This window comes from Pinus tabuliformis, chromosome 9, assembly GCF_031772625.1.
Source record: "Pinus tabuliformis cultivar Carrire ecotype Pingquan chromosome 9, CPIR1, whole genome shotgun sequence".
Taxonomy (NCBI): Eukaryota; Viridiplantae; Streptophyta; class Pinopsida; order Pinales; family Pinaceae; genus Pinus; species Pinus tabuliformis.
Window position 1 is genome coordinate 1,998,390,993 of NC_142307.1, and position 22,175 is coordinate 1,998,413,167.

Below are 22,175 nucleotides of genomic sequence, written 5' to 3' on the forward strand. Positions count from 1 at the left end.
ACGGATTACCCTACAAATGACCCTCCATGCGCTTTAAATAGAAATCATGGACCAATCGGGTGTCAAGCCACGGATCAAGTGTCGGTAATACCGAGGAGAGAATGAACCGTCGGATCACTACATATCGTGATCGTCGGATTGTAAGTTACAAAATGTACAAGGTAAAGAAACACACTTTACCTAACTCTATACCTAACTCTATACTAGACCAAGTTGTACTTAACTATTTCCTATGTGTCGAAATATCCTAACACTATCATCATCAAAACATCAATGAAAACATACATATCCATCAAGCTATCAACATCGTAACATCAATAGAAATATACCTATCCATCAAATTTATCATCATCATGATTTTAATAGAGAGCATACATATCCTTTACCGCCATCATCATCATAAATTCAATAGAGACCAAACTTAACCATTTATGCTCCAATTATCATAATATCAATAGAGGACATGTCTAACCATTAATGTTACAATCATCATAATACCAATAGATAACATACATAACCATTCATGCTATCTTCATCATAATATCAATGGAGAACATACATAAACATCACAACCATTAATATCTCAATCACTAATAATAGGGTCATGTGCCCGGATCCTCAACCTGAGGTCCTAAAAGAATAATGTGTAGGCCTTAGGGCTAAATAAATGTTAGTGTCATATCACTGTTAGTCAACTAGAGCGGGCACTACATACACCCCCTCTTAATATTAGACTTCATCTCGAAGTCCTTGGAATAGGTAAGGAAAACAATGACACATCTCCTCGGCATCCTCCCAAGTAGCTGAACTGGGACTATAATTGTCCCACTAGACCTTAACCTAGTCCACTAACCGTTGTCTAAGCTGCAAAGTTCACAGGTCTAGTATGCAAACTGGTTCAGTCATCACTGTTCCCTCATCCGAAACCGGCAAATGACCAAAGTCAATAACATGCGAAGGATCTGAAATATAATGACCTAAAACAGAAACATGAAACACATCATGCATACATGCTAAAGATGGAGGTAAGGCAAGCCTATATGCCACCGACTCTTTCCTTTTTAAGATTTCAAAAGGTCCCACAAACTGTGGAGACAATTTTTCTCCCTTTCCAAATTTTATAGAGCTTTTTTGGGGCCTTACTCTCAACAACACCCTATCCCCCACTTCATAACTTCGGTCTACCCGATGAGCATCAGCATAGTTCTTTTGTCAATCTTGTGCTTCTTTTAGCCTCCTCCTAATTATAGTCATTTTTTCTTCCATCTATTGCACCACTTCTGGTCCTATTAATACTCGGTCCTCTAGTCAGTGCCAACTGAGAGTTGTTCTGCAAGGTAGTCCATATAAGAACTCAAATGGCACCATCTTGATGGAACTCTGATAACTATTATTGTAAGAAAATTCCACAAGTGGTAAAAACTCCTCCCATCTCTTTTGTTGGTCCATCACATACATCTGAAGCATGTCTTCAAGGATTTGATTAGTCCTCTATGTCTACCCATCTGTCTCCAGGTGATAAACAATGCTGAAGTTCAACTGGGTTCCCAAATCTTCTTGGAAACTGGTCCAAAATATTCCTGTAAACACTGCTCCCCTATCAGATATGATCTTCCTAGGCACTCCAAGCAATCTCATAATCTCATTAATAAAGACACTGGCTATTTCTGGTGCCTTATATGTAGTCTTAACTGGTATGAAATGGGCGCTCTTGGTCAACGTGTCCACCATTACAAATATGGAATCATGTCTTCTTGAGGTCATTGGTAGTCCCACAATGAAGTCCATTGGTATAACTTCCCATTTAGATTTTGGTATCTCATGGGGTTTCAATAAACCTGCTGGATGTCTGTGTTCAGCTTTTACTTGCCGAGACTCTAAGCATCTTGCTACCAAGTTCACGATGTCCTTCTTCATCCCTTTCCAAAAGAAGAGTGGTTTTAGGTCGGCACTCATCTTCTTAACACCAGGGTGTCCCATGTATACTACATGATGCGCTTCATTTAAGATTAATTGGTGTATATCTTCATTCAGTGGTGTTAACACCCAGGTTGTTCCCTTTGACTCCTGAGGGAATACGGTCGGGGTAACCACTAACCAAGCTTTGGATTACAGGTCCTAGCCTACCTGTAATCAGAGAGGGCTCTCTCTTTTGGTTTTAACTTTGCTTGTGAAGATCTTAGGCTAGTTATGAGTTGGGAGTTTTGTTTATAGTTTTGGTTGAATGATACTTTCCAGTAGCTAAGATGAGGTGTTCAGGAGGTTTCAGTCCATTGGGCAATGGAGTCTGTGGTTATGGGTTGCTTGAGATGTTGAGTAGGATTGTTAAAACTGCAGGGCCTTATGGATATATCATGAAACAAACTTAAAATTATGAAGATGAAATATGTCTAGCCATTGAAAGGCAAGTAAGAGGTTTTCACTAAGCTGTTGAAATGAGAAAGAGATATATCACTCAGGAGCAGATTCGAATTCCTGGATAATACTCACTGTGAAGTTTTAGTCTGAAGGTGAAGCAATTAAGAATTACACTTTCATAACTAATACTAAAGGAAAACATTCATAACAGCATAGATTGAGTTCAGGGTATTCAATGAACAAATCCTGAAACTATTCTTTTTCTGTGTTATTAAACTGTGATATATAGAGCATGAATGGGTTAAGAAAGTATGAAATAGATAACAAGAGAGTTCAAGAAACTTATTGTGCCATGAAATATGTAGGAATCCTGCAGTGGTAAGCAATCACACCAGAACAAAACAACTCAGAACCTTAGAAATTCCATCAGCTCCCTGTATTAAAAGTCTGAAATTTACAGCATAAGTTCTCTGGAAAAGAAAATCAACAACCCCAGCAAGCTCATGCGAGGGGGGTATATATACAATAAGTTTTACAAAATATCTGAACGCTGAGTCATTTACTCAATAAATGCATTCACCAACTTTCAGAATAGCAGATAAGAGAGTTATTGCTACTCTAAATACACAATGAATAGCTTTCAGTTCTGTCAGAAACGTTTTTGACCTTTTGGAGGCCACTGATTCGATTGGGCACTGTGTATTAATTCTGAATGATATGCTCTTTACTGTTTTGTCGAGCTGTAGCCTTCTCGGCCTTGTCACCTGCATCTGTCGAAGTTGCTTTAGTGGCCGAATTGGTTTGTTGAGTTGGCTCAGTCCACTCTTTTGCAATCATAAATGAATGTATCCATTTTCTGAATATGATGATTTGTCTTTTGATGTGAAAATTTGATGAAAACATGTTTGTTTACAGCAATGTCTGTATCATGCTGGTCCACCAATCCTGTGTAGGCAACTGATGTCTCAAAATTGCACCTAAGGTTTCATCTGCCTCTGTATATTTGTAGTAATTAGGAGGCATTTCAAACAGATGTCTGATTTCATTCATGATAAAAAATAAATTTTCTATCTTCTCATAGAGGCTCTGCCTAGATGTAGGCCCTGCTTCCTCTGGGGTACTTGATCCTGCAGTGATCTGATTGGTGGCAAACGTATTTACCCTTTTAGCATAATTTTCATGGGATAGTAGCCTTCCTGCGCTGTTCAGTAAGCTGGGAAGGCCTCTGTTATGCAATGCTGTGAATTTTTCCACAAATTTATTCACTTCTGTTTGCATTTCCTGGCATCTTCTGTCCAATGTTTGCACCAGATTTCTCAAAGTGAGCACTCTTTTTATCAATAATATGGTATCAGTTCTACCAGAGATACCCATGGCTGCCAGCTGAGGGCCTGTACGGTTGTTGAGGACGTTGATCATCCTATTGGCTATCTCAGGCATATTGCCTAGAGATGCCTTTGCCTTTTGGCTTTCCTTGTGTGCCCTGCCTATGAGGTCCATGTGCTCATGAATGGTTTCTATGTATTGCCACTGGTCTATTATGGATTGACCAATATTGGCCCACAAGACCTTCTTGGTCTCAGCCACCACTTTGTCAAGAGTGAGCTCTTTCTCCAATTCTTTTATCTTCTCCTTAAGAGCCTTCACCTCTCTTCCTTTTTCAGCTACACTTTGCTTAGATTTATCATATTTTTCATTAAGAGTAGCTAATTTTTCCTTGGCCTCATTAAGTTCAGCCATCTGGGCCTCTAGAACTTGAATCTCATTCATCATTTTCTGCATATCAAGGCTTGGAGCCTGTTCTGATGTCGTTGCTGGTGCTGATGTTGATGGACCTGTTTCTGTTGTCTGTCCTGCGGGAGGAGTGATAATTTGAGGGGGCTCCTCAAGGTTGATCACTGGCTGAGGGGGCTGAGATGTCTGGCCTCCTTCCTTCTACTGCAGGGCTGCCTGTAATGCAGCCTCTGTTTCTGTCAATTTTCCTTCTGTTTGTACCAGCTGTTTATGTAGTTTTAGCAGCATGGCTGCTACATCTTGGTCCTTCCTCTGTTGAGCAACCTCTTCTGTTTGAGGGTGAAGGGTTGCTGGAATTTTTACCATCTTCCTCAAAGCTACTATATCTGCATCTCTTTCCTTTAGCAGTGCCTGCACAGCTTTGGGATCCTTTGGGTCATGCCCAAGCTCTATAATAATGTCTTCCAAAGACCTGATCCTGTTGGCTTTGGCCTGAGAGGATGCCTTCTCCAACTCAAGTTGAGCAGTTGTGTTATGCAGACTGTTTTGCAATTTGTGTGCCAGGAAGGTCTTGTCTGCAAGAGTTGAATATACCATCTCACCCGTTTGCTTATGAAGCTCTATCTGGTCCATTGGGTGGATGTCTTTTGCAAGTACCTCCAGATTGGTTCTTATATAATCTGCAGCTGACTGTGGCTGCAGCATAGTAGGCATGAAATGACTCATAGTCATTTTCCCCTCTGTTATGTCATATGCTGACATAAGCCTTTGCTGGTTTGTGGGAGCCATTCTAAGCAAGTGATTGTACAGCTGGAGCCTGACTGGCTCATTTCTCTTCTTAATGTCAATAAACTGCTGCTTTATGCTTGATTCAGCTCTCCTTTGCTGGCTTGAGGAGCTGACCTCTCCTCCCAGTGTTCTTTCTTGTTCCTGTTGAAAGGAACTAGCAGATGCTTCCATGCTAGGGGGGCCCATACCCAAGGGAGTCCCAATAGGCATCTCCTCTTCAGAAAGAGGATTTAACCTTTGCCTTTTCTCCCCTTGTTGACTTGTTGATGTAGTGAAGGGAGTTTCCTGCTCTCTATCCCTCTTCCTGGTTCTCTCTTCATTCATTGGGGTTTGGAGCACTGAAGTGTCCACTATCGTTTCCTGCCTTGGAGGCACAGTCTCTTGAGCCTGCTGCTCTGTAGATATGGGAGCTTCAGCCATTTCTTCTTGCTGTTTGGGCTGCTCCTTCTGTTGTTCTGCTGTAGGGGGTGGCTGTTCCTGTTCCATCTCTTTTTCTTTACCTTTGCTGGCTGCCTGAGGAGTAATTTTAGTTGCCTGCTGGTGGGCTATAGAGGATGAGGCAGCTGCTCCAAGTTGAATATAATAGGAAGAAACCTGTGTACAATGTTCCAAGTCAGCCTCTTTCTCAAGTTTCTTTGCTTCTCTTTGTGTTATTTCTTCTCTATTACTTGCCTCTTCTAGAGTGCCTTCTTTCCATCCTAATAGATTTGCATATTTCTCAATATGAGGCAATCTGATATGATCATAGCTAGCCATTTTATACTTGACCCTTCTAAGACTAATGAAGTGATTAGGGTCATAGGGTGCCCAGAGGAAACTGGTTTGCAATCGGAGGCCCTCTAGGATCCTATCTGCTTCCTTCCATCCCTCCTCCCTTTTGTTATAGAGAAATGGGCCTAGCTGGTTCCTGATTTTGAGTTGTACTTTCTTGTTTTTGCTGTGGAAATGGACCATGTCTGCATTTCCAAATTGCCTGAAATATTCTAAGGCAAAGAGTCTCATAGGGACATATCTTGGTAGCCTGAATGGGTTTAAATCACAGCCATATATTCTGATTACTGTATGGTGTTGGTAAAAGTACCAATCACCAATGCTGTAGGCATTTGAGAGCTGGAGTATCCTTTGCATCTCATCTGTCAATCTTGGAGGAGGGGCACCCAATAACAAGGTCATAGCTGGATGGATAAATAGGTCTGTGAATTCACAGTAGCTGTATGGTGAAAAGGAGATGTGATGAAAGACTGAAGACCAAAATACTACAGACCTTGGGTTTCCCTGAGCATCAGACTTCTTGAGAGTAATAGGGAAGCTATCAGGCTGATAAAACAGGAACAAGTGATAGATGTATGAAGTGTATCTAAACACCTTTTCCCTCTCTAGATTCATCAGTTGCTCATGAATTCTATTGGCAATGTATGCAGCATAATCATAGTGGACAGAAGGAGGCTTCCCAGGTGAAAATATAGACAACATGGCCAGAATGGTTTCATCAACATCCTCAGATGACCTGTAACCCAGGACATAACTGATCAAATCCACAAGCATTTTGCCCAACTCATTGAGATATTGATTTCCTATAGGAGGGGTCCTCACAGCTTCAGAGCTTGGTTGAATGAATAATTGATTGATCTTTAATATTTGGGCACTAGACAGCTTGCCTCCTTTCTTTAACAAGTCCATCATGGAGAGGGGAGTCAATGGCTTTGCAGTATGAAAGTGTAGCATCTCATTTATGGCCTCAGGGGTGATATGGAACAGAACTGAACCTGAGGGACTGAGGACAGCTCTTTGGCATGGATCATAATTGGCACAGCATCGATGGATCAAGTCTGGGAGGACATTGACTTGAGGGAGATTGAAAATGGGCAAATTGGAGTCCCAAATCCATAAAATATCAGCACCACTGAGGTGCTTGGCCTTCAGCTCATTGAGTACATGAATGTTATACTTGCTATCCATTGAAATTACCTCTGTCATCTGGTAGTCTCTATCACCCAGGGCTTTCCATTCCATCTCTCTGTGTGGGGCATTCAAGGGTGGAATATTTAGAGCTACTGGTGTCTCCATGGAGAATTGGTGCTTTAATAAGTATTTGGACTTGTTTCTCTGGGCTCAGCAACACAGAGCAATGTAATTTGCAGGAACAGGGCAATTTTCAGAGGAAACAGGGTTAATGATAGTGAAAGCAATTTGAAATGCTCCTGAAAAAGGTTCAATGAGTAAATGTTGGGACTAAAAGTTGTTTTCCTGGTGAACTTGTGCAGCAGAGGTTTCAGTATGCGAATGCGCAAACAGACTGCGGATTTGTGGGAATTCAGCTCAATGTGGACTTATGTAGGTGAATTCGGCCTTATAGTTGGAGATAAATGGTGGTCACCCAGGATTTGCTGGTAATTACAGTGATTTCCTCTCTTTTCTCACTTGTGTTGGTGAATTTATGCACAAAAAACAGGCGCGGTGGAGAAACTTGGATAAATACCTGGTGCAGATGGCAAATGGTGGCAATGTAGGTGAATTGAGGACACCCGTGGTCTCTACAATCGATTTCTGTAGGTTGGCGGCGAGAACGTCGTAAATTACATGCAGAGAGGTCAATAGTTCTTTTGGTGAAAATATGAGAAAAACGCGAATTTTGGCGAAAATATGGACATTTTGGGCTTTCGACGCATTTTTTTGGATGATGTCAGCATGACGTCATTGGGTGGGGTCGGGTACGGAAGGGTGACGTGGCGGCCTGTGAGTGGTCCACGGGGACTGATGAGGTGGCGGACAGGTCGGAGCGATGGCAGGCCGGGCACTGACGCGACGCTAAGTTGGCATGACGTGGGCATGGCGTGGGCGTGACGTGGGTGGGCGGTAAACCAAAGCGGTAAGTGGTAATTTCAGACCGCTTATGGTACGGTGGTGGTATTGGCAGGCGGCCTCTCGATACGATTTGGGAGCGACGCGTGGCACTGCCCTGACGTCACCCTCTGACACTTTTCGGGTGCTATCGTCCGGTCATCGGGGGCGGCCCGAAATTGATATGGGCCGTCGGATGGGAAAGCCCAGATCCGACGGGCGACGGGTTGCCAAAATGATAGGACGATACGGCGGGGAGGTGGAGAATAAACAATTGCTTTTTATGGAAAAGCGCGCCTGGCGGGACCTTTAGAAATCAAAGAAAATATGGGTTTTTTCAATGTTTTTTGTGTTCAATGCGCATTACAACAAAACTTTGGATAGGCGGCAAAAGGTGGGTTTTTGTAAATTTTTGCAAAAGTGGGGTTAGGGCTATAAATCAAGCGGATCTTGATTTAATTCCCAAATCATAACATTAGCGCTGTTTGGCCTTAGCGCTTTGATTTCTTTGAATTTCAACCCTTTAGGACTATTAGGCTATAATGCCTAGGGGAAGGGATATATATGCATATTATGGGGCTTTTAATCTAGAATTATCATAATAGTAGGGGAAATGGAACATAGGGATCTAAATAATAATGATGTTAGCAGTTAATATGAATGAGAAAATCTAGATGATGGGAGGCAAAGACTAAGTGTTTTTAGGAAACAAACTTAGTTGGGAGAGAAGATCAAAATGAAAAGATTTTTACACAAGAGATGTGGCTTTTCTATAAAACAAGAACCAACAAAAGAGTTTGATTCTTCTCATGAACAGAGGTAGTATTGGGATGTTAGCAAGGAGTTTGATGGGGAATGATTGGGAAGTTAGACATGCTTCACTTTGTTACCACAAAACTGCTGAATGGGAAGATCTGCACTGGCCACCATGTGTTTGCTTTGTTTAGGCCAGAGATCTGAAGGAGATCATGCTTCTGCAACCCCATCTACCTACCCATTCTATTTCCTAGCATTTTTTGTTACTTCAAGGAGGGTGCACTTGAACTTGCAAACCCTCATGTGCCTTTTCTTTTCCTTTGGCATTTTCTTTTGATTTTCTATCTAAGGCTAGCCTTATCACTTCCAAGGCCCCAGATTAAGCAGTTGGGAACCTTCCTTCTCTACCTAACTACTTATCTGCCAAGATTAAACAATTTGGACAAATTTCTTTCTCTAGTCTACAACAAAAATTGAAACATGGCATGACCCAGCTTAGATTGTTGGATCACCCATTCAGAAGTAGGACAGCATCAACCACCTGAAGATATGTGTCTTCCACAAGAATATGAGATCTTTGCAACACCAAAGCAGATCATATTGGCACTTCCCCTGCTAATCATGAAAAATGAAACCTATTGGTATAGGTAGCTAACAGTTGCTCCACTTGGGGATGGTTTTTCTACTTGAAAGACCAAGAACAGCAGGTCAGAATGCCTTGGCTTTTGACTTCTTCTCAAAACTTGAAAACTTCCTCTTTGGACTTCAAAACTGGAATCTGTCACCACTGTGGAACTTCTGAAATACAAGCTTTTTCCTGCTTATTTACAAAACTTCTTAAACTAAACTATTGATATGCTGGAAGAAAATTATATACAACTGATTATGTACAAGGGGAAACCGTGCTATATACATGGAAAGTAGTCAAAATAGTGCTTTAACATCTAGCCATTTACAGGGCCCTCTTCAGCTTCAGTGCCATCCAAATTTTTCAAGAAATAAGTGTTATTTCCTTGTACTGCTTGAATCACAAAAGGCCCTCTCCAAAGGGAATCAAATTTTCCATGTTTTCCCTTGTCTTCTCTTCTTGAATCCCATTTAAGCACTTTATCACCAATAAAGAAATCTTCAGCCTTGGTTCTTCTATCAAAGGCTTTCTTCAGCTTCTCTTGTAGGACTTGAACTCTGCTATAGACTTGATCTCTGGTTTGCTGCAAGCAAATAATCTGGTTTATTCTTCTTTGCATGTCATTTGGTTCAGCTTGACGTTCTTGAAGTAGCTTCATGACAGGGACCCCCAATGATGAAGGGAATTTGGCTTCCATTCCATAAACCAACTCATATGGGCTGACCCTAATAGATCTCTTGGTTGTTAGCCTGTCTGCCCATAAGGCATTCACAAGCTTCTTATGCCAATTTTTCTTATTCTCTTCCAATATCTTCTTAATGATGTTGATAAGGCTTTTGTTAGATGATTCAGCTAAACCATTGCCTTGAGGGTAATATGCAGTAGAATGGCCCAAAGTAATGTGGAATTTGTGGCTAAAGTTCACCATCTTCTTGGATCTGAAAGCAAAAGCATTGTCTGTTATAATCTTGTCAGGACAACCAAATCTAGAAAGGATATTAGTCTCAAGGAACTGAATGATAGTAGAATCATTTGCTTGTCTACATGGGACAGCCTCAATCCATTTAGTAAAGTAATCTGTGGCTGTTAGAATCCATCTATGTTGGCCTGAGGATGAAGGATGAATTTCCCCAATGAAATCCAAGCCCCATTGCTGAAAGGGCCTTTCTGTTGCAATAGGCTTTAAGGGAAGTGGTAGTAACTTTCTTTTTCCCTCAAACACTTGACACTTATGACATGAAGTGGTAAATTTTTTAACATCAGAGAAGACAGTGGGCCAATAGTAACCTGCCCTTAATATCTTATCCACAATGGACTTCCAATACAAATGTCCACCACAATCACCTGCATGAAATTCTTTTATAACATTGTTAGTCTCATTCATATTCAAACAGTTCAGCAGTATACCTTCATGATTTTTCCATAGTAAATTGCCATTTATAACACAAAATCTTGAAGCTTTCATTTTTAAAAATCTAGATTTGGTTCTGGACAATCCTGGGGGAGCACACAGGTTTTGCAATATATAACAGATTTCAGAATACCACAAGGATTGTTCAAAGGCTGCATTGATCTTTGGAGTCGCCAGCTCCGATTCATTGTCCAGTTGGTTAATGTCCAAGGCTTGAAAGTTTGCTTCAGACATCAATTTAGCCAAACCTTGCCCTTTTATCAGTTTTGTAGGTCTTATCTCAATGTCAAATTCCAATATGTTAGCAATCCATTTTCCTCTTCTGCCCTCTAAGTTTTCTTGAGTGAGTATGTCTTTCACAATGGGACTTGGTACATAAGCTATAACATGGGAGTATAGGATGTAGATCCTAAAGTCTTTGATGGCTTTGACCAAAGCATAAGCTTGCTTTTCCATGATCTGATACTTCAGAAGTGCATCTCTGAGAGCTCTACTAAAGAAAGCAATAGGTTTTTCATTCCCTTGGTCATATTTCTGTAATAAGACAGCAGCAATGGTATGCTGGGAGGCAAAAGAGAAAATGACAAATTCTCTGTCAAATTGAGGATTTGTTAAGACTGGGGTTTGGGTGAGGGCCAATTTAATACCTTCAAAAGCTTGATTTGCCTCTACCGACCATTTTACTTTTGAATCCTTTTTTAGCATGTTGTTAAGTAATCTGATCAATTCTGCCAAGTTTGGGATAAACCTCCTTAAAAAGTTGATCTTTCCCAAGAAGGCTTGTAATTCTTTTATATTTCTTGGATGGGGCATTTGCAAGATGGCCTGTATTCTGTCTGGGTCAATTCTAATCCCCTCCTTTGAAATGATATCACCCAATAGCTTACCTTCTTCCAAACCAAATAGAGACTTCTTAGGATTTAAGGAAATCCCATATTTCCTACATGTTATGAATATCTGTCTCAAGTGTTTCAGATGTTCTTGGTCAGATTTTGAGAAAGGTGTGAGATCATCTAAGTAAATAACAAGGAAGTCATGAATCTCTTTAGCAAAAGCGATATCCATTGCTCTTTGAAATGTAGCTCCTGCATTTTTCAACCCAAACGGCATTTTGACATATTTGAAAGTCCCCTATGGGGTTGTGAATGTTGTTTTATCTTGATCATTAGGGTGGACTAGGATCTGATTAAAGCCTGAGAATCCATCAAGTAATGAGATTCTTGAAGCCCCTACCACTCTTTGGAGAATGTGATCCATTTTAGGTAAAGGATAATTGTCTTTGAGGGATACTTGGTTCAAATTCCTTAGATCAACACAAAGCCTAATCTCACCAGTTTTCTTTCTTGTGGGGATCAAATTTGAAATCCAGTCTGAAAACCTGATTGGTGCTATGATACCAGCTTTAAACGTTTTTTGTACTTCTTTCTCAATTGAAGGGAGAAGCATAGGATTGATTCTTCTCAATTTTTGCTTGAATGGCTTTTGATTAGGCTTGAGAGGGATAGTGTGTTGGATAACAGAGGTATCATAGGATTTTAGATCCTCATAACTCCATGCAAACACATCTTGGAACTCTTTAAAGAGGTCAATGTATTTAGGCTTCTGATCAGGAGGTAAAGATGCAGACAATTTTATTATCTTGGGTTTTTCAGTAGTTCCAATGTTGCATTCTTCAATGGCAGCATTAAGGGGTTGCATTTTTGGTTTTCTAGGAACATCATTTGAGTCAAAAATGTCCTCCAATGGAGTTAGGCCTGTTGGTAGAAAGTTGTCTTTCAGCTCTATGATTTCAGCCTCTATACCAGCTATTTCATCAAAATGCGATTGGTCAAGTTCTTGTATTTTTTCTTTGTCAAAGGTTGTTGGACAAAGTATTTGATTTGCTGTTTTGGGTGATATTGTTGTTTGGTCCTCTTCACTTAGTGTCTATGTGTCTTTCACAGAATCAACATCAATGTTCAAACCTGAAAATTCATGCTGCAAGGTTAAGAAATTATTTATCTGTGTGTCATCCTCAAATACTTGCCAGTCTTTAACATTGTTTGGGATAGAAGGTCTGTGTTTTATCTCACCTGTAAAGCAGTGGTTGGGTTCAAACGGCAATTTGCATGTACTAGCGAATGTAGCTAAACTGTGTGCATGAAGGTTGTGGATTCTAGCTATTTTGGTTATTTGAAATTCAGTAAAGGTTTTGAGTATTTCAATAGCAGCAGACCTGTATGACCTTAGTATTTTGTCATTGGTGACAAAATTGCCTTTCACTTGTTGAATAATTAGGTCTGAATCTCCCAGGATTGAAACTCTTATGGCCTGTAAGGATTTTACCAGCTTGAGGCCTAGCAAAAGAGCTTCATATTCTGCCATATTGTTAGTACATCTGAAATTAAGCCTAAAAGCTCGACCTTCTGCATGATTGCTTTGTTTGTTATGAATCCACACTCCAGCTCCTGCCCCCAATTTGTTGACTGATCCATCAAACTCAAGAAACCAAAGAATTTCTTGATTTAGGGGTGATATAACAGCTTCTCTGTGTCTCGGAATTATAAGTTGGAGTTCTTGTTTTTTATCTGGTTTGTCTTCTAGGATTGCCTCATCAATTGATTTCTCAATCTTGATTTCTTGGGAACTTGATTGCTCACTCATATGTTGATCTTGCTCAAACATGATAGATTTGTTATCACTCATTGGACTTATATCATCATTGAACAGAATAAAGGAGTCCATATCTGAATGAACTGCATAAATAGGGAAGTTTTGAGGTTTTTCTTCACTGCTCACCATGTATTTCATGAGTGACTCTCTGTATAGCCTCTTTGGCTGCCCAAAAACAGAGATAGTGGCATATGACATATCCAATTGCAGGGAACCTTGGAGTTTGGCTCCCCATGATCTTGATAACAGCATTCCATATTTGGGTGGGATATCAGCAACTACCACATCCATTAAGATTGTTTTGTTTGGGTACTGGACAAGGGACACACATAGATCTTTTATCAGGCCTAAACACTTAACTTGGCTGAAGTCAAATGAAAATAGGTCCTTATATGGTCTTGTAATGTCTAGATTCAATATTTCCATTACTGATTTGGGCATCAGGTTATGAGAAGCACCTGAGTCAAACATTGCATTGTGTAATATCTTATCATGAACATGCAAGCTGACATAAAAAGGTAAGATTCCAGTAACTGTTGTCTTTCCATCAACCTCTGGACCAAAACGTAGTTCTAGGGTGTCATCCAACACATTGACATCATCTTTATTATGAGTAAGTTGAAGGGACTTCTTGATTTGTTGGCTGTAAATGTTATGCTTGGCTAGCTCTGAAAGAGGAATGGCTATCTTTAATTTACCAATTTCAGCCTCTAAGTCAAAAGGTTTTTCAGATTGGATCTTGGTGTTCTGGATTTCTTTCTCAACTGAATTTTTTGAGGCTTCTTGCTGACTCTCATTTTGATCTTGAGGCTTGTCCTTTTTGCTCATCTTTTGAAAAGTATTGCTTGGACTAGGCTGCAAAGGTGATGTAGCCATTAGTTGTTGATTTGAGGGAGATGCTTCAGTTATTTCTTCAACTGTTACTTCATTTGTAATTGAATCAGTTTTGTCAATTGGCTCGGTGACAATAGCCTTCTTAGGTAGTGGGGTGTCCTTTGTTTTCTCAGGCTGTGTTACATTTATTGTTCTGCTTCTCAGTTTGTATTTCCTATGGACTTCAAAGACAGCTGTGTCATATCCTTGTTTGAAATCAAATGACTCACCTGATTTAGTTTGGAACTGCTTAATGTCATCATCCTTATGATCTTCTTGACTCAGAAAAACTTGCTAGTCCTCATTCAGGCCCATCAAGTTAATGTGGGTATCATCTATCTGCTCATTTGAAGTGGATGCTTCAGTATAATTTTCTTGGAACGGAGGTCTTATTTCTGGTTCAGAACTGGCCTTGCCAACGTTAGGGTTTTGATTTCTCCTAAAATTGGGATTCCTGATAGGGTTATTCTGTGGTGCTTCCCATGATGACTTCCTCTCAACTGATTCTACTCTGTCACCTAATCTCTGCATACCAGTGATTATTGCATCCAGTTTCTGATCCCAACCTGAAGGCTCTTCTTTGAAGGTAGTCTTTCTCTCAGTTCTGGTCCTATTTCTCTTAGCTATCAGGTTGGTTTCTACACTGACTGCTATATCCTGCATCTCAGTTAAAGTTCGGGGAGCCCTTTCTCTTAATTGGTATGCCATATCTGAATCAAACCCATCAGGAAAGGTATATAGGGCCAGATCCGGTGGGGGTCTCAGGTTTTGGGGAATAGCGTTGTAGACATTGTTAAACCGAGCACAGTAGTCCAAGACAGTTTCTTGTGGACCTATTTTGATAGTATTGTATTCAGATAAAATATGAAGTGGGTCCTTTTTCTTCTCCCATCTGTTGATAAATGTTTGATACAGGGCTTCAGGGTCAGCTATAGAGTTTACTGGAAGTGACCTAAACCATGTTCTTACATCTCCTGTTAGGCTTTGCACAAAAATTTTCATTCTAACCCCATCATCATCTATCTCATAATTTTCAAAGTAGTCCTGCATTTTCTTAGTATGTTGAAGGGTTGGATAAGAGCCAGTACCATCAAAATATGAAATCTTGCTTTGGTAATCTTGAGGCATAGGAGCTGGATTGGCCGGTAACTGTAGTGGAGCATATCTATTAGCCATGTTTGGAGGGACAATAGGGATAACAGGGATGAATGGGACAAGTGGAGGAAAGGGGATGAAAGGGGTATGAGTAGTTGATGGAGGGGTTGGAAGAATACCTTGTGAAGTGGATGAAGAACTAGTAGATTGTGGACCAGTGGTATGAGGATGTAGTGAAGCCTTAGCAGGGGTTGGAATGTCAGTTTGAAGACCTGCTTCTGAACTCGAATCTGATAAATTCCCTTCTGATTTGTGTCTCTTAAGGATTCTTGAAATCAAGTTTGGGTTTTGAAACTCAGGTGATGGGTCAGGATCTGGGTTAGATCTTCTATAGCGAGTTTTCTTCTTAGGAGCCAGTTTCTGTGATTTCTTTTTAGGAGAATTTTCTAGGAAGATAATGATATTTGACAAGGACTGATCAGGTACAGCACAATTGTATGGAACTTAAGACCGGACAAAGATTGACTGAGGCAGCTTTTATATACTTCTGCAAATGCAAAGCAGAGGTTTTTTCTAAGGCTGCGTAGCTGTCACTCAAGCTTTATGTACAATATTAAGGATCAGACAGGGGGTTATAAAGTTTATTCAGTTCCCCAGTGGAGTCGCCATTTATGTTAACACCCAGGTTGTTCCCTTTGACTCCTGAGGGAATACGGCCGGGGTAACCACTAACCAAGCTTTGGATTACAGGTCCTAGCCTACCTGTAATCAGAGAGGGCTCTCTCTTTTGGTTTTAACTTTGCTTGTGAAGATCTTAGGCTAGTTATGAGTTGGGAGTTTTGTTTATAGTTTTGGTTGAATGATACCTTCCAGTAGCTGAGATGAGGTGTTCAGGAGGTTTCAGTCCATTGGGCAATGGAGTCTGTGGTTATGGGTTGCTTGAGATGTTGAGTAGGATTGTTAAAACTGCAGGGCCTTATGGATATATCATGAAACAAACTTAAAATTATGAAGATGAAATATGTCTAGCCAGTGAAAGGCAAGTAAGAGGTTTTCACTAAGCTGTTGAAATGAGAAAGAGATATATCACTCAGGAGCAGATTCGAATTCCTGGATAATACTCACTGTGAAGTTTTAGTCTGAAGGTGAAGCAATTAAGAATTACACTTTCATAACTAATACTAGAGGAAAACATTCATAACAGCATAGATTGAGTTCAGGGTATTCAATGAACAAATCCTGAAACTATTATTTTTCTGTGCTATTAAACTGTGATATATAGAGCATGAATGGGTTAAGAAAGTATGAAATAGATAACAAGAGAGTTCAAGAAACTTATTGTGCCATGAAATATGTAGGAATCTTGCAGCGGTAAGCAATCACACCAGAACAAAACAACTCAGAACCTTAGAAATTCCATCAGCTCCCTGTATTAAAAGTCTGAAATTTACAGCATATGTTCTCTGGAAAAGAAAATCAACAACCCCAGCAAGCTCATGCGAGGGGGGTATATATACAATAAGTTTTACAAAATATCTGAACGCTGAGTCATTTACTCAATAAATGCGTTCACCAACTTTCAGAATAGCAGATAAGAGAGTTATTGCTACTCTAAATACACAATGAATAGCTTTCAGTTCTGTCAGAAACGTTTTTGACCTTTTGGAGGCCACTGAGTCGGTTGGGCACTGTGTATTAATTCTGAATGATATGCTCTTTACTGTTTTGTCTAGTTGTAGCCTTCTTGGCCTTGTCACCTGCATCTGTCGAGGTTGCTTTAGTGGCCGAATTGGTTTGCTGAGTTGGCTCAGTCCACTCTTTTGCAATCATAAATGAATGTATCCATTTTCTGAATATGATGATTTGTCTTTTGATGTGAAAATTTGATGAAAACCTGTTTGTTTACAGCAATGTCTGTATCATGCTGGTCAACCATTCCTGTGTAGGCAACTGATGTCTCAAAATTGCCCCTAAGGTTTCATCTGCCTCTGTATATTTGTAGTAATTAGGAGGCATTTCAAACAGATGTTTGATTTCATTCATGATAAAAAATAAATTTTCTATCTTCTCATAGAGGCTCTGCCCAGATGCAGGCCCTGCTTCCTCTGGGGTACTTGATCGTGCAGTGATCTGATTGGTGGCAAACGTATTTACCCTTTTAGCATAATTTTCATGGGATAGTAGCCTTCCTGCGCTGTTCAGTAAGCTGGGAAGGCCTCTGTTATGCAATGATGTGAATTTTTCCACAAATTTATTCACTTCTGTTTGCATTTCCTGGCATCTTCTGTCCAATGTTTGCACCAGATTTCTCAAAGTGAGCACTCTTTTTATCAATAATATGGTATCAGTTCTACCAAAGATACCCATGGCTGCCAGCTGAGGGCCTGTACGGTTGTTGAGGACGTTGATCATCCTATTGGCTATCTCAAGCATATTGCCTAGAGATGCCTTTGCCTTTTGGCTTTCCTTGTGTGCCCTGCCTATGAGGTCCATGTGCTCATGAATGGTTTCTATGTATTGCCACTGGTCTATTATGGATTGACCAATATTGGCCCACAAGACCTTCTTGGTCTCAGCCACCACTTTGTCAAGAGTGAGCTCTTTCTCCAATTCTTTTATCTTCTCCTTAAGAGCCTTCACCTCTCTTCCTTTTTCAGCTACACTTTGCTTAGATTTATCATATTTTTCATTAAGAGTAGCTAATTTTTCCTTGGCCTCATTAAGTTCAGCCATCTGGGCCTCTAGAACTTGAATCTCATTCATCATTTTCTGCATATCAAGGCTTGGAGCCTGTTCTGATGTCGTTGCTGGTGCTGATGTTGATGGACCTGTTTCTGTTGTCTGTCCTGCGGGAGGAGTGATAATTTGAGGGGGCTCCTCAAGGTTGATCACTGGCTGAGGGGGCTGAGATGTCTGGCCTCCTTCCTTCTGCTGCAGGGCTGCCTGTAATGCAGCCTCTGTTTCTGTCAATTTTCCTTCTGTTTGTACCAGCTGTTTATGTAGTTTTAGCAGCATGGCTGCTACATCTTGGTCCTTCCTCTGTTGAGCAACCTCTTCTGTTTGAGGGTGAAGGGTTGCTGGAATTTTTACCATCTTCCTCAAAGCTACTATATCTGCATCTCTTTCCTTTAGCAGTGCCTGCACAGCTTTGGGATCCTTTGGGTCATGCCCAAGCTCTATAATAATGTCTTCCAAAGACCTGATCCTGTTGTCTTTGGCCTGAGAGGATGCCTTCTCCAACTCAAGTTGAGCAGTTGTGTTATGCAGACTGTTTTGCAATTTGTGTGCCAGGAAGGTCTCTTCTGCAAGAGTTGAATATACCATCTCACCTGTTTGCTTATGAAGCTCTATCTGGTCCATTGGGTGGATGTCTTTTGCAAGTACCTCCAGATTGGTTCTTATATAATCTGCAGCTGACTGTGGCTGCAGCATAGTAGGAATGAAATGACTCATAGTCATTTTCCCCTCTGTTATGTCATATGCTGACATAAGCCTTTGCTAGTTTGTGGGAGCCATTCTAAGCAAGTGATTGTACAGCTGGAGCCTGACTGGCTCATTTCTCTTCTTAATGTCAATAAACTGCTGCTTTATGCCTGATTCAGCTCTCCTTTGCTGGCTTGAGGAGCTGACCTCTCCTCCCAGTGTTCTTTCTTGTTCCTGTTGAAAGGAACTGGCAGATGCTTCCATGCTAGGGGGGCCCATACCCAAGGATTGCCCAATAGGCATCTCCTCTTCAGAAAGAGGATTTAACCTTTGCCTTTTCTCCCCTTGTTGACTTGTTGATGTAGTGAAGGGAGTTTCCTGCTCTCTATCCCTCTTCCTGGTTCTCTCTTCATTCATTGGGGTTTGGAGCACTGAAATGTCCACTACCGTTTCCTGCCTTGGAGGCACAGTCTCTTGAGCCTGCTGCTCTGTAGATATGGGAGCTTCAGCCATTTCTTCTTGTTGTTTGGGCTTCTCCTTCTGCTGTTCTGCTGTAGGGGGTGGTTGTTCCTGTTCCATCTCTTTTTCTTTACCTTTGCTGGCTGCCTGAGGAGTAATTTTAGCTGCCTGCTGGTGGGCTGTAGAGGATGAGGCAGCTGCTCCAAGTTGAATATAATAGGAAGAAACCTGTGTACAATGTTCCAAGTCAGCCTCTTTCTCAAGTTTCTTTGCTTCTCTTTGTGCTATTTCTTCTCTATTACTTGCCTCTTCTAGAGTGCCTTCTTTCCATCCTAATAGATTTGCATATTTCTCAATATGAGGCAGTCTGATATGATCATAGCTAGCCATTTTATACTTGACCCTTCTAAGACTAATGAAGTGATTAGGGTCATAGGGTGCCCAGAGGAAACTGGTTTGCAATCGGAGGCCCTCTAGGATCCTATCTGCTTCCTTCCATCCCTCCTTCTTTTTGTTATAGAGAAATGGGCCTAGCTGGTTCCTGATTTTGAGTTGTACTTTCTTGTTTTTGCTGTGGAAATGGACCATGTCTGCATTTCCAAATTGCCTGAAATATTCTAAGGCAAAGAGTCTCATAGGGACATATCTTGGTAGCCTGAATGGGTTTAACTCACAGCCATATATTCTGATTACTGTATGGTGTTGGTAAAAGTACCAATCACCAATGTTGTAGGCCTTTGAGAGCTGGAGTATCCTTTGCATCTCATCTGTCAATCTTGGAGGAGGGGCACCCAATAACAAGGTCATAGCTGGATGGATAAATAGGTCTATGAATTCACAGTAGCTGTATGGTGAAAAGGAGATGTGATGAAAGACTGAAGACCAAAATACTACAGACCTTGGGTTTCCCTGAGCATCAGACTTCTTGAGAGTAATAGGGAAGCTATCAGGCTGATAAAACAGGAACAAGTGATAGATGTATGAAGTGTATCTAAACACCTTTTCCCTCTCTAGATTCATCAGTTGCTCATGAATTCTATTGGCAATGTATGCAGCATAATCATAGTGGACAGAAGGAGGCTTCCCAGGTGAAAATATAGACAACATGGCCAGAATGGTTTCATCAACATCCTCAGATGACCTGTAACCCAGGACATAACTGATCAAATCCACAAGCATTTTGCCCAACTCATTGAGATATTGATTTCCTATAGGAGGGGTCCTCACAGCTTCAGAGCTTGGTTGAATGAATAATTGATTGATCTTTAATATTTGGGCACTAGACATCTTGCCTCCTTTCTTTAACAAGTCCATCATGGAGAGGGGAGTCAATGGCTTTGCAGTATGAAAGTGTAGCATCTCATTTATGGCCTCAGGGGTGATATGGAACAGAACTGAACCTGAGGGACTGAGGACAGCTCTTTGGCATGGATCATAATTGGCACAGCATCGATGGATCAAGTCTGGGAGGACATTGACTTGAGGAAGATTGAAAATGGGCAAATTGGAGTCCCAAATCCATAAAATATCAACACCACTGAGGTGCTTGGCCTTCAGCTCATTGAGTACATGAATGTTATACTTGCTGTCCATTGAAATTACCTCTGTCATCTGGTAGTCTCTATCACCCAGGGCTTTCCATTCCAGCTCTCTGTGTGGGGCATTCAAGGGTGGAATATTTAGAGCTACTGGTGTCTCCATGGTGAATTGGTGCTTTAATAAGTATTTGGACTTGTTTCTCTGGGCTCAGCAACACAGAGCAATGTAATTTGCAGGAATAGGGCAATTTTCAGAGGAAACAGGGTTAATGATAGTGAAAGCAATTTGAAATTCTCCTGAAAAAGGTTCAATGAGTAAATGCTGGGACTAAAAGTTGTTTTCCTGGTGAACTTGTGCAGCAGAGGTTTCAGTTTGCGAATGCGCAAACAGACTGCAGATTTGTGGGAATTCAGCTCAATGTGGACTTCTGTAGGTGAATTCGGCCTTATAGTTGGAGATAAATGGTGGTCACCCAGGATTTGCTGGTAATTACAGTGATTTCCTCTCTTTTCTCACTTGTGTTGGTGAATTTATGCACAAAAAACAGGCGCGGTGGAGAAACTTGGATAAATACCTTGTGCGGACGGCAAATGGTGGCAATGTAGGTGAATTGAGGGCGCCCGTGGTCTCTACAATCGATTTCTGCAGGTTGGCGGCGAGAACTTCATAAATTACATGCAGAGAGGTCAGTAGTTCTTTTGGTGAAAATATGAGAAAAACGCTAATTTTGGCAAAAATATGGACATTTTGGGCTTTTGGCACGTTTTTTTGGATGACGTCAGCATGACGTCATTGGGTGGGGTCGGGTACGGAAGGGTGACGTGGCGGCCTGTGAGTGGTCCACGGGGACTGATGAGGTGGCGGATAGGTCGAAGCGATGGCGGGTCGGGCGCTGACGCGAAGCTGAGTTGGCATGACGTGGGCATGGCGTGGGCGTGACGTGGGCGGGCGGTAAACCAAAGCGGTAAGTGGTAATTTCGGACCGCTTATGGTATGGTGGTGGTATTGGCAGGCGGCCTCTCGATACGATTTGGGAGCGATGCGTGGCACTGCCCTGACGTCACCCTCTGACACTTTTCGGGTGCTATCGTCTGGTCATCGGGGGCGGCCCGAAATTGATATGGGCCGTCGGATGGGAAAGCCCAGATCCGACGGGGGACGGGTTGCCAAAATGATAGGATGATACGGCGGGGAGGCGGAGAATAAACAATTTCTTTTTATGGAAAAGTGCACCTGGCGGGACCTTTAGAAATCAAAGAAGATATGGGTTTTTTCAATGTTTTTTGTGTTCAATGCGCATTACAACAAAACGTTGGATAGGCGGAAAAAGGTGGGTTTTTGTAAATTTTTGCAAAAGTGGGGTTAGGGCTATAAATCAATCAGATCTTGATTTAATTCCCAAATCATAACATTAGCGTTGTTTGGCCTTAGCGCTTTGATTTCTTTGAATTTCAACCCTTTAGGACTATTAGGCTATAATGCTTAGGGGAAGGGATATATATGCATATTATGGGGCTTTTAATCTAGAATTATCATAATAGTAGGGGGAATGGAACATAGGGATCTAAATAATAATGATATTAGCAGTTAATATGAATGAGAAAATCTGGATGATGG